We start from the raw sequence: 13,701 nt of genomic DNA, 5'->3' as shown, positions 1-13,701 counted from the left end.
TTCTACCTACAAAAGGAGTAAGTCCTATCCTGGGAATAATGATCAATCCTCAACTCATTACAGGGACATAGAGCACGGGAGCAGATTCTCCAGTCCAACCATTCCATGCTGACTATAATCCTAAACTAAACTAGTCCCACCTGCCTGCCCTTGGCGCATATCCCTCCAAGCATTTCTTATTCATGTTCTAATCCAAATGTCTTTTATAAGTTGTAAATGTACCCACATCCACCACTTCCTCTGGAAATTCATTCTACATACAATCCATTCTTTGTGTAAACAAGTTGACCCTCATCTCCAGCCTTGGCTTCAGGAATGCTCTTCATTCTTCTTTCTAATTTACCAGATTCATTTCAGGATAGGGTATTGAATGCTACTTTTGTTGTCACAGCTGCAATAAAGGATACATCTGCAAAGTTCTAAATGTCAGCTAAAAGTGTTTCATTTTGTCATCTTTTCCCATTGTGCAACACAGAAGAAGACAAGGCTGAGAACGAAAGAAATTATCAAGAGAGCAGATACATCCCACATGTTCACCAACAGGGCAAAGGACATTGTTGGTGGTTAAAACCTTTGGTGAAAGGGGCTTTTGTGGAGATTGGAGGAATGTAGGTGTTGAATGGCAATTGTAACTAGTTCATGAGGTTAACAGTTTGTCAGAAGATTGAACTTGTAGGAGATATGGAGCAGTGAGTTAGCTATACCATTACCCTGACAATATTACTGAGCATGTTCAGTGGGAACTGCTAGATTGTGTGGAAGTGAGATTGGTTGGCAAAGTCTTGCTCCACATTGCATATGTGCATTGTTGATAGCAATAAATCTGAACAGTTGCAGCTTGTTTAGCCCCCATTTGTCACAGACTCCTAACATTATTCCTACTGTGCCCATCCAATTTACTGCTGAAATCATTGTTTATTTCTGCCTTCGTGAAAAGTGAGATCCAGGAAGCTATCTTTATTATAAAAAAAATCCCCGTCCATCTCTTCCCCGAAAAATTTAATCTGTTTCCCCCAGATATTTAACCTGGCTTAATTTAAATCCACTCCACCCTCATCAATCCAGGAACATGCAAGAGTTGTCAGCTCAAAAGAATGCTTCTTTTCTGCTTTAGTGCTCCCAACTTTTTAATGGACTTCTTCACTTACATACAGGCCCCTCTCCCAATCCAGGAGCACCCGCTTCAAAATGTAATACATTTGCAACCCTAGCTGGGAGCGGGGGCACACAAACAATTAGACCAGACGACCTTTGCATACAATTCAAGTGCACTAGTTGGTTTAGCATAATTGTTGAGGTGTCCTTTGGAGTTAAACTATCTGGATCTCTACAGGGAGAACAGATGCAGGACTAAATAAAGTGAAAAGAAAAATTGGATGGAAATTGCATTTTTATTTAAGTACATTATACAACGCTGCTTATTTTGAATTTACTGTCAAAATGTTCATTGGTAGTTAATATCTTTCTTCTCCTTCAACCTCTGCATAAACTTTACCATTAATTTTGTTGTTGCAACTGATTACTAAATGCAGAATAAGAAGAAAATGATATTGCACGATACTTTGTGCTGATAATGGTGCAGACAAAACATTACTTGGAAGGATGAATAGACAACATTTTATTTGTTCCTGCAATGTGTTGATGAATAATAAACATTCAGTTGAATGTTTAATGAGGTTATTAATCATGAAAAAAAATCTGTTCCATATTGAATTTTGTTTCAGTAATCAAACATAGAAAAATAAAAGAGAAAAACGCTGCAGCAATGAAACACTGGTAATGTTTTTAACCTTATAATTGTTCAATTCCCTAATATATTAACTACAATGTCAATGCATCCCACTCTGATTGAACAGAATGCCACAGGGATACTATTGACCTACATTAACTGATTCTGTTAACTGTAGTCTTAGTAGTCTTTCTCATATTTTTAGTAGCAAATTCACAAATTAGATAAAGTTTTGTAGATTCTTAACATTTTTGTGCAGTCAGGCATAATTGAAAAGGCAAAGGAAACATTCACAAATCTACTAATTAGAAGAGTATTACAGTCACAATCAGTAGAATCTCAGTTTACTTGAAAATATTAAGAAATTCACTGATCAAGTCATTAGACTAGACTCATACTCAATAAACAGTAAAGGATACTTTAGTTATAGGGCTGTACACACCCTGATTCATTACTACATATTTGAAATTTCTATTTGGCAAACTGAAAATGATTTATTTTCCATTTTCAAAGTTAATTGATGTAGGCTAATGAAGATAATTTCCCAATAAATCTTGTTTTATTTCAGTTGAATATTTAATCAACAATCTAATGCTAATCTAAGGCAATGGTGGGAAATACATTCATCAAGTTAGAGTAACAGTTTATTCACTTTTAAAATGGAAATATAGGAATATTCAGTAACTACATTTACAAGATTTAATATGAAAACGCTTTATATACTTCCTTAAATTTCAGATTTAGAGAGGTGGATGGTTAGAATTCAAAACTGTATTGGTTTTAACGTCAAATGCCCTAAGTATTTTAGAAGATTGCATCCTGGCAATATAAGAAAATAAAATATTAATATCAAGTGTAAAATACTGAAAAATGCATTTATTGCTTCTAGCCCAAAACATGTGACTAACAATGTTTCAGAGATGATAGGAACTGCCGATGCTGGAGAATCTGAGATAACAAGGTGTAGAGCTGGGTGAACGCAGCAGGCCAAGCAGCATCAGAGGAGCAGGAAGGCTGACATTTTGGGCCTAGACCCTTCTTCATTTTCTGAAGAAGGGTCTAGGCCCAAAATGTCAGCCTTCCTGCTCCTCTGATGCTGCTTGGCCTGCTGTGTTCATCCAGCTCTACACCTTGTTATCTCTGGGACTAATATTGCTCGTTTTGCATGTTTTCTTTTTCACTGCATCAATTATAAAAGTGGCAATCTAGCTTCCAAATCAGATCCTGATGCCAGATCAGAACATAGCGATTTGTTAGTCATTCAGAGAGTATCAGACTATCTGAACAACAACAGCACTTTGTAAATGGTTGATGTTTTTCACATTAAAGACCATTCTACTATTTACAATGTGTCAAAAGTTAGAAAAGTCAAACAAAGCAGCTTGCGAGATCCTTTAAGATAATACTTTTGAGAAATGAGGGCCATCATCAAGTCAGGACTAATATTATAGGAGCGTGGATAGAGATCGTTGGAGGAGTAAGTGCTGCATCATCTGTATCCCAGTCCTGGAAGGATCCAAATAAGAAAGTTATAAATCTCAGAATATTTACCACAGTAATTATGTCATGTTGTTTAAATGTATGACATTTGCATGAACTGCATGACACAGAAAAATGACCAAAGGTGTGTGAGTACCCTTTAAATCGGTACATCTCGTCTCAAACTGTCATGTCTTAAGAGGTATGGTGCCCGTGGTGTCTGGAAAATATCGATATAGTAGCTACCAAGAGTGCAGTTATGTTCATACTTTACTAGGGCTCTGTATTCTGCAATTTGCTCCACATTTTAATACATGTAACCAGCTTAAAATACCAAACAAATGCCTGGAGTAGATTTGTGCTCAAATGGTTGACTCATGTCAGAGGGGCTACATTTTCAATGGCTCATGGAAGTGTCTGCAGGCAGAAAGGGGTACAACATTTGGGGAGGGAAATCCTGTCAGGCCAAGTCCAGAACCTGTTTATATAGGTGTCAGTGCAGCAGGCAAGAGATGGTGGCAGCCGAAGTACATGTCAAAGCTGAAAGCTCCATTCAGCGTGGAAACTACTGCTCCAGTTCCTGGTTGCCCCCATAGTAGTGTATGTGTGTCCTTCTCTGATAGGTCTAATCTTTATGGCCCTCTCATTTAAAACTTTGAGCAGACTGCTAATCTCAACGTATAGTTTTGGAGAATTAAATTATGGCAACTGTGATGGTGGGCGCCTTTAATATTACTGCTCATGAAAGGTTGAATGGTCTGCTCTTTGGTTCTGCTGAACAGAAAAGTAGGAACTGCTACTTATAGAGAGGGTTTCGTGGAATTGATTATGAAAATACCCTTATATGCTGGTATCATGTAAGCGTGATTAGTATGATAGTGCAGAGACTTGGGCAGCATTTACTGCAAGGGGATTTATAACTTGCTTTGCCACTGGTTATAATTTCTATGTTAGTCTACCCTCGACGTTAGGGCATTTTCTCTTTCTCCAACACTTTGCCTCAAACCAGATTCATCTTGCAACCTTAAAATGTAATAAATCTCTTTACTCGCACATGAGCACGCCAACAATTAGAGGCTATACTACAATACCCAGCACCAAATTAGTGCACTCTGTTGTGGAGTCTCTAATGACACTCAACATGACTCAACTGTAAAGTGAATCAAGCAGCACTTTATTGATCACGAAAGAGGAGAATGCCCTTTGATTGTTCCAAGAGGCATTTTAAAGATTCAACGGATTTTCAGTACATTTTTACCTTTCCTTGTAGCATTACTTCATGGGCCACAGTAACATCATGGATTATCTGCCCTTGTTTAAACACCCAGATCCATACTTAGGTGGCTTTATAAAAATAAACTGTACCTGACCCTTGTCCCTCCAAAATTCCTCTCCTCCTTGCAACAGAATATCCTATGTACTCTGACCTTCTCAAATTTCCATTTCCGTCTTTTGGTCCTTAAATGATAATTATTCAGAAACTAACAATGCTCCTGGTTATCGAACCTTATACTTGTCATTGTCACCGAACATATCCCTGCTTATGTCACCACTTTTACCCCTCCAGCTTTGTTTGATGGCCGCATCCAATTATTCTGTTATTACTAATAATTTGTTACTATACATTTAACAAGTCTAAACAAAGTACGTAATCTCAAGCAGTTATGCAACTTCATGCATTCACCCTTTCAGCTCCCCACTTTACCCCACAAATTAACGTGGACTGACAACAATAGCTACAGATGCCCTCTCCAATTCCCCAGCTTTTCTGCTGAAATCTAATATCCCCAACTTCCTTCACTTCTTAACAACACAAAGACAGTAGTGTTATGATTCCAACTGATACTAATAACGAACAAATCAGATTCCAGTGTGAAATTTTGCTTGATTGATCATAATTCTTTCTAATTTAATTTGACGATGTTTCATTGACACATAGACAGGCAATATTGCTGATTTGGTTTTAACAGTGAAATGGAAGTTTATTGCCTAATAGAAATTTAGATAAAATAGAATAAACCAGGTGATTTATATACTTCACAAGATTTCAAATCACACAGCAAAATAAAATCCCATCTATTCCAACACTATCACTATGCAGTGCTCAAAATACCACAAAGTAAGCTCCCTTTTCTATCACATTTATAGATTTGACTGTTTCTTTCAAATTTCAACTCTTCTAAATTTTCTTGGGAGCTTGATAGTCTCTTACTTGATTATTCACACGACTAATCTTAAACATTCTTCGTTTCAAATAACCCCTTCAACACAACCCCTTCAAAACCTTTGACCTGGAATTTTCAAACAGAATTTCTTATATTGAAGAAACCCATTTTCTAACTGCTCTGAATGACCACCATTCTCCAGGAGAACCTGTTCTTACAAGTGACCCTAATCAAATCCTCTGCAATTTGACACCAAGAAGTTTGCAATCTATGGGAATTTCCCAAGCAAAGATCAATTTTTGATTTACCAAAGCCAATAGCTAATCCTATGGCCAACTCTACATTGGAGAAACCAAACGCAGATTAGGTGACCGTTTTGTGGAATACCTCTGGTCTGTACGCAAGCATGACTCTGACCTTCCCTTTGTGGTCATTTTAACATAGCATCCTGTTTGCATGCCCGCTTGTCCGTCCTCAGCATGCTGCAGTGCTCCAGTGATTCACAGCGTAATCTGGAGGAACAACGCCTCATCTACAGACTAGGCACTTTACAGCCTTTTGAACTTAATAGTGAGTTCAAATTGTGTACCAACTCCCATCTCATCCCTTTAAATTAGCTTTACTAGTTACTTTCTCTGTTACATTCTCTCATTTCCCCATCCCAGTGGGACTGTCTTTTCTTTCAGGTCTGGCAGGAGGCATACCATTGAAATGTGAGAATAGCAAAACAATCACTTAATCTGAACTATCGCCATCTTTCTCCACCAGCACTTGACACCCCACCACTGCCACACCACCCCCAACCATAGCATTAATGCTGCCCCATCCACTCTTCATTTCAGCTCTGATGAAAAGTCACCCAGGCTCAAAGCATTAGCTTTCTTTCTCGACATGGAGAAAGCCTCCTGCCAGACCTGAAAGAAAAGACAGTCCCACTGGAATGGGGGAATGAGAGAATTTAACAGATAAATTAACTAGTAAAGCTAATTTAAAGGGATGAGATGGGAGTTGGTACTCAATTTGAACTCACTATTAAGTTCAAAAGGCTGTAAAGTGCCTAGTCTGAAGATGAGGCGTTGTTCCTCCAGTTTGCGCTGTGATCTCCAGCATTTGTTGTTTTCAGTAATTCCTTTTAATATTTTCCTTCTCTAATCGTAAAATAACACAATACATAAAAAAACTCACTTTAGTAGTCCAAAGTGTCAGTATCACCGGCTCTCTGACACATACTAGTTTAAAATCATGACTTCAGAGCAACTGAAAATTCTTAAACTCCCTCATATGCCCAGGCCAGAAGTTTCATGCCACTTGTTCAAAATCCAAACTCTAAAACAAATTATATACATATTTACACACGCATATTAAAAAATATATAAATTGTGCACCTTACATCACAGTTCACTTTTGAATTTCTTATAATAACTTCTAAATTAAGTAGGCCATAACCTATTCTTTCCTTGCAATGTGCTTTTCTGGGAGGCGTCATTTGCTCTTCTTTCATCTGTACTGGTGCTTTTGCTAGGTGTAACCTTGGGGCTAATATTGCAAAATATAGAACATAGAACAGTCAACATAACAGCACAGTACAGGCCCTTCGGCCCTCGATGTTGCGCCGACCTGTGAAACCAATCTGAAGCTCTTCTAACCTTAAGGTATTTATTTGCACATCCTTTATTTAAAAATAAAACTTTGAGATTAATGTGGACTTCAGCACATTACAGATTACGCCTGGCATTTTGGCTTTGTCTGTTGTCACCTCTGCTACCCTGTCATGATGTTCTGAAAAATAAGTTTAGAAGCCAAGCATGTGCTAGTGCCATGGGAGTCAGGAGAATGTATGCATGTAGAATGAATGTAGAAGAGTTAACCTCCTGTCCTTGCCATTCTACCAGACTCATAACCAGACAAATGGCTAAATTAATATAGCAGGTGCCAGATCCTGACACATAGCATCATGCTTCCTGGCTAACACCATTCAAACCTATGATTCATGATGAGCTCCATTTTGTCCTGTATGGTCATTCAATGGGGCTGACTGATTCCTGGTCAATTCAATTTCCACCGAATCTGCCTCAAGTTCCATCATTTTCTGCAAGAAAAAGGAACCTTCTGTGAAGTTGCCACAAAGGAAAGATGCATCCATCCTCAGACAGATTTCAGGGTCTGTATGCAAGTGTGTGATAATGATAATAAAGTCATGGTGGTCTACAGCAGAGAAGAAGGCTGGTTAAAAACAACTACACAACTATTCTAATTCCACTTTCCAGCACTTGGCCCATAGCCTTGTATGCCTTGGCATTACACCTGCACTCTAAAGGCTTCTTAAATGTTATCAGAGAGAGTAAGGACTGCCGATGCTGGAGTCAGAGATAACACCGCAGAGATGGATGAACACAGCAGGCCAGGCAGCATCAGAGCAACAGGAAAGCTGATGTTTTGGGTTGGGACCCTCTGTGTTAAATGTTATCATGGTTTTTGCATATATCACGCTTATAGGCAGTGGGTTCCAGATTCCCAACACCTTTGAACATTTTCATATTCTCCTCTAAACCTCTCACACCTTATTTTAAATTTATCCTGCCTGGTGACTGATCCCTCCACCATTGGGCAATATTCCTTCCTGTCTACCTTGTCTATGTCCATCATAATTTTATACATTTTGATCATGTCCACCCTCAGCCTCCTTTGCTCTAAATGTGAACCAGTCCTTTCTATCCAATCTGTCTTTGTAACTGAACACTCTAGCCCAGGCAACATCCTGGTAAATCTCCTCTGCACCCTCTCCAGTGCAGTCACATCCTTCCTAAGATGTGGATTTCAGAACTGGACACTCTAGTTGCGGCCTGACTAACGTTTATACAGCTCCAGCATAATCTTCTGCTCTTAAACACTCTACCTCAGCTAACAAAAGGCAAGTATCCCAGTTACCTTCTTTACTACTTTATCTATCTGTTCCACTACCTCCAGGGACAAATGGACATGCACACCAGAGTTGTGTTGATACCTGGTGCTTCCTAGGGTCCTGTCATTCATCATACATACCCTTGCCTAGTTTGTCATGCTCTAGTGCATCATCTTACACTAATCTGGATTGAATTTATTTGTCACTGATTAGGCCATCTGATCAGCCCAACTATCTGTAATCTAGGATTAATCTTTTTTCCTATTTACATTCCCACCAAGTTTTGTATCATCCATGAACTTACTGATCAACCCTCTTATGTTCAAGTTTAAATATATTATATTTATATACTACAAACAACAAGGGGCCTGACGTTGATCCCTGTAGAACTTCCCTGGAGACAGATTTCCAGTCGCAAACATATCCGTTGACCATCACCTTTGGCTTTCTGCCACTCAACTAACTCTGGATTCAATTATCCAAATTTCCTGACATCCCATGGCCTCTTAACTGCACTCAGTCCTGCATGGAGACCTTACGAAAAGCACTGCTGAAGTCCAAGTACACTTTAATATATTTAATAATTTAATATTCTTCCTTCAGGTGACTGAGTTTACCATGTAGCCCTCATTTACGCTCAAGATTTGTATCATTCTGGAATTCTGCAATGTTTAATGTAACCAATAACACTTTTTGTCAGCTTGGAACCCACCTTAAGTATTTCTGGTGCTTCCCCAGCAAATAATGGTATGTTTTATTCCTGAAACAATAGCGCCAGATAAGATAGGCCACCTGCATCTGATTCACGTCTGTGCTACACTTAAGCAACATTCTATTACTGGCCCATATAGTTTCAGTGCAACATGTAATAAGATCATCAAATGGGCTCAGGCAATCTGTAAAATCTTCTCAGCGCTTTATAAATGGTCTTTAAAATATTTCAAACTAGTAGATGCTGCTGCCTGTGCACTTAAAGCATTAAAATTTTAGCAACCAGAAGCTAAGACTGACACACACACTCACTCACACACACACACACACACACACACACACACACACACACACACACATGCACACACACACACACACACACACACACACACACACACACACACGTCCTAATAGACTAGACTGTTTTACAGGATAAGAAGTTATGTTCAAAGTTTATAGCTACTGATCTTAAACCTACGGTGCACTGCAACTTAAAACTGGTGTGCATTATATTCCAATTAAGTTGCAAATGTCAGCTTCCAGCCATTTGATACCCTTATGAAAAAGTTACACACTAATCATCTTCACTTGAATGGTCCAAGTCAATTAATGCCTGCTTCCTGTGAAGGAAACTTAGAATCTATTATTATCTCAGATTCAAATTAAACAGAGGGCAAAGGCTTTGTTGATTTCTATGTTGACTACACAATAAATTTGTGGATGCATTTTTATGTGTCAGTTTTTACCTCCATTTTACCCTTTTAAAATTGATTTTATTGTAATTATTAAAAGATTTTGGCCCTCAATACATCATCATATATGATGTTAGAAATTAAGCTTCAAATAGATAAACTAATAAGTTAGAGTAGGAAATTTAATTTTCCTGGAAATGTCTGGAAGTTTTGTTTTGTTTCTCTAGAAAGCAAGTACATTAAGTGTTCTTAGATGATGGCAGCTGGAGCAAGCCTATAAAGGGATCATGGTCAGTGCAGTGATTGGAATGAGGTCTGCCTGGTGAATCTATTTGACTATGAGCTCCCTCATTGGGGCTGTTAACCTGGGCCAATCAGGGAGACTTGGCTGACAGATATAAACAGGATTCTCAGGGATTCTCCTTACTCTAGGCACTGGGCCTGAGCTAGCTGGCCACAATCTGTATCCTGAGTACATGTAAATAAGGGGTGTCTTGATAGCAGCCTCCATGGTGTTACTTCAATCAGATAAAGTCTCTGCAATCATGGATGAACAACTTGGTAGATGCTTAGAATAAACAGCCATGCTACAAAGATGAGTTAGGATTTCCAGCTTACCTTGCTTAGTGAGTTTTGAGAAGATTTGTTGCTCAGGTTGAGGTTCTGGATGTGAGTTTGCTCACTGAGCTGGAAGGTTTGTTTTCAGATGTTTTGTCACTATTCTAGGTAACATCATCAGCGAGCCTCCGATGCAGCGCTGGTGTTATGTCCTGCTTTCTATTTATCTGTTTAGGTTTCCTTGGGTTGCTGATGTCATTTCCTGTTCTCTTTCTCGGGATGGTACATGGGCTCCAAATCAGTGTTTGTTGATGGAGGTCTGGTTGGAATGCCATCCTTCTAGGAATTCTTGTGCGTGTCTCTGTTTGTCTTGTCCTAGGATGGATGTGTTGTCCCAATCAAAGTGGTGTCCTTCCTCATCTGTACGTAAGGATACGAGTGATAGTGGGTCATGTCGTTTTGTGGCTAGTTGATGTTCATGTATCCAGGTGGCTAGCTTTCTGCCAGTTTGTCCAATGCAATGTTTGTCACAGTTCTTGCAAGGTATTGCAACCCAAGGAAACCTAAACAGATAAATAGAAAGTGGGACATAATACCAGTGCTTCACCAGAGGCTCACTGATATTACCTAGAATGGTGATGAAATGTCTGAAAATGAACCTTCCAGCTCAGTGAGCAAACTCTCATCTGTTACCTTGCTTAATTAAGGTGCTTGCTCAAATGTGAAAATTAATTAGTGTGTGGAAGTGGAATAGAAGTTAATTTAATGACCAACATTATGGTTCAATAGTCTAACAAGAAATATGAACAAGCCAACTTAATAGCCAATATGGACAGTTCATTAATGGACCTAACAAACTGATAATAGAACAGATTTAAAAAATTATGAAAGTTTTGCAAGACAGCTTTTTTTTTCTTAGGATGAACATAAAGTGAAGAACATCAGGTGAGGTAAGGAAGAAGACTATGCGAAGCAAAAAAGGCTCAAAAGTTAATTGTAGATGGATGATATTGAAGGTGGGCTTTTATCTCATGGCGTTATTAAAAAAACTCAACTTCATATTGGCATAAAAAAATTAGGACCAGAGGCTCTGTCAATAACCCATTAAGCTGTCTATTCCTGAGAAAGTAAAAGAAATTACGAGGTTGCAAAGCAGCAGGCAACAGAGAAATTCCTAAGGATAGATTCATACTAATGAAATTTTGTAGCCGAGGAAATTGTGAAGATGTGAGGCACCAGAAACAAAAGAAAAATAGGAAAGTATTGTTTTTTTTTTTACGTAGCAAATCTCCTGCCTGACCTGGATCACTTGTCACAGTCTGATTGTTTTATGTGAAAAAATTAGGGCTATATCCATCTTACACCCTGGCTAAACTCAATTTACCCATCATGCAGGCAATCTTGATTTATTAGATAACTAAACAACAAAACATTGTGCTTAAATGAAATACCAAGACATTGCTAAGATTGAAAAAGACAAATATCATGTGCATTATACAATTAGCACCATGACTTGGAGCTTCCGTTAAGTGACATATATTTTTTGACTGCCTGGAACTGAAAAATTAACCATGCCAGAAGCAGGGCCCACCATCAAAACCATTCAGACCCCTATCATTGTACAAATTCTGTCTAACTGTGACAATTTATGGACTGTCAGGAAATTTTGTTTTAGAAGCAAGGGCTCCAATAGAATATATTTAAGGAAATCTGTATATTTAAACTTATTAAGGCACTGACTGCTATACACAAATGCAAGTAGTAAATGCTTTCACAGATAATGGGAACTGCAGATGCTGGAGAATTCCAGGATAATAAAATGTGAGGCTGGATGAACACAGCAGGCCAAGCAGCATCTCAGATGCTGCTTGGCCTGCTGTGTTCATCTAGCCTCACATTTTATTATCTAGTAAATGTTCTGTCTAGTTGTTAAAAATAATTTGTAATTTAAAATTGAGTTATTTGCAGGTTGTGGACTGGCATGGCTTAATTGCTTAATTACTTTGTGATAATCCCATTTCCAAATGTATTGATAAAACTAAGTTATTATTCTTAAATACATCGAGGAATTTGTTACATGCAAACTCATTATCTTCTAAATTATTACCTGATTACGCAGGGTAATGATAGATTTTTGTTTTGAATTATGCACATATGATTGGTTGGAAACTTGTGCAAAAAAGATAGTCATCCAGTTTTCCTGCTGGCCAGACAGTTGCTACCCCAGTGCAGATAAAACTTGCTACTGAGGACCCTGTGGAATCCCTATTAGCAGACTCAAAAAGAATTATCCAGGAAATTGACATTTTTGATGGGCAATCCTCAATGCCAGGAACCCTTAAAAAATTTTCAGTTATGTCATAAAATTAGAATGCAGGGATTCTGTGAACCAATGTTAGAACAGGCCATTCGGCCCAACAAGTCCACACCAACTCTCTGAAGGGCATCTCATCCAGACTCATCCTTCTACCCTTTCCCTGTCACCCTGCATTTCCCATGGCTAATACACCTAACCGACACATCTCTGGATACCATGGGCAATTTAGCATTTTCAATCCACCTAACCTGCAAATATAGGCAAACTCCAGACAGATAATTACCCAAGGCTGGAATTGAACCCACTTGTCTGGTACTATGAGGCAGCAGTGCCAATCGATGTGCTGCCCCCTTTTTAGCATAATGCACCTGGTATTCCCAGGCAGTCTCCTATCCAAGTACTAACCAGGCTTAAGTTTGCTGAGCTTCCAAGAACATGTGAGATTGGGTGTTTTCAGACTAACATGGCTGTAGCAGTCCCAGTGGTATCAATTCAAATTGCGACTCAGAAACCGTGAGACTATTATATAAAAAGTCCATCACCTAAGTAACTAATGAATTGACCCAATACTTACCTCACACACCTCCAATACCATCATGTCCAACCCCTTACAACTCCATGTCCCTGTCCAGACATCCCTGGTCCACTCCGGACCTGACACCCTCTTTACCTGTTCTCTGCCTGACCCCAATTCACCGTCCTGAGGCAAGACCTTACTTCACCTCTCACATTCAATCCTCCTGCCTCTGTTCCAGACTCAAAGCCCCTTCGCCAACCATCCCCCCAAAACCCCCACAAAAGGCAATCACATTTTATTTCCCAGGATTCAACCCCTGTTCACCCTGCTCCTCCTTCCCGATCCTGACAGGATACCCACACAGCCTTGTGTTGCTGAGCCAAATTCCTCCCAAATAGCCCTACCTACCCTAGACACTGCATCAATTACCTGACCTCCTTGTCATCTTGCACAATACCCACCTGCCAACTTACCCACCCGGAATCCTGCTTTGCTGAGCCCCTAGCACCCTGCCCTGCTGGTTCCCAGCTTAACTAGAAGCCTACGTCCTACTCTCACAGCTTCCTAACCTCACACTTACATTATTTGCCTTCTATTTGACAGCAGCTGTGATAGTGGCTGTCTATCATTA

At 39.2% G+C, this 13,701-nt stretch overlaps 1 pseudogene; it reads right to left on the bottom strand.

The window, feature by feature from the left end:
- Nucleotides 1–12,909: 12,909 nt before the first annotated feature.
- LOC125459078 (5S ribosomal RNA) lies at nucleotides 12,910–13,028 on the bottom strand (annotated as a pseudogene).
- Nucleotides 13,029–13,701: the final 673 nt, after the last annotated feature.

Source organism: Stegostoma tigrinum, chromosome 15, assembly GCF_030684315.1.
Source record: "Stegostoma tigrinum isolate sSteTig4 chromosome 15, sSteTig4.hap1, whole genome shotgun sequence".
Lineage (NCBI taxonomy): Eukaryota > Metazoa > Chordata > Chondrichthyes > Orectolobiformes > Stegostomatidae > Stegostoma > Stegostoma tigrinum.
Note: the sequence above shows the minus strand (reverse complement) of the source record. Positions and strands in the feature narration are given on the sequence as shown.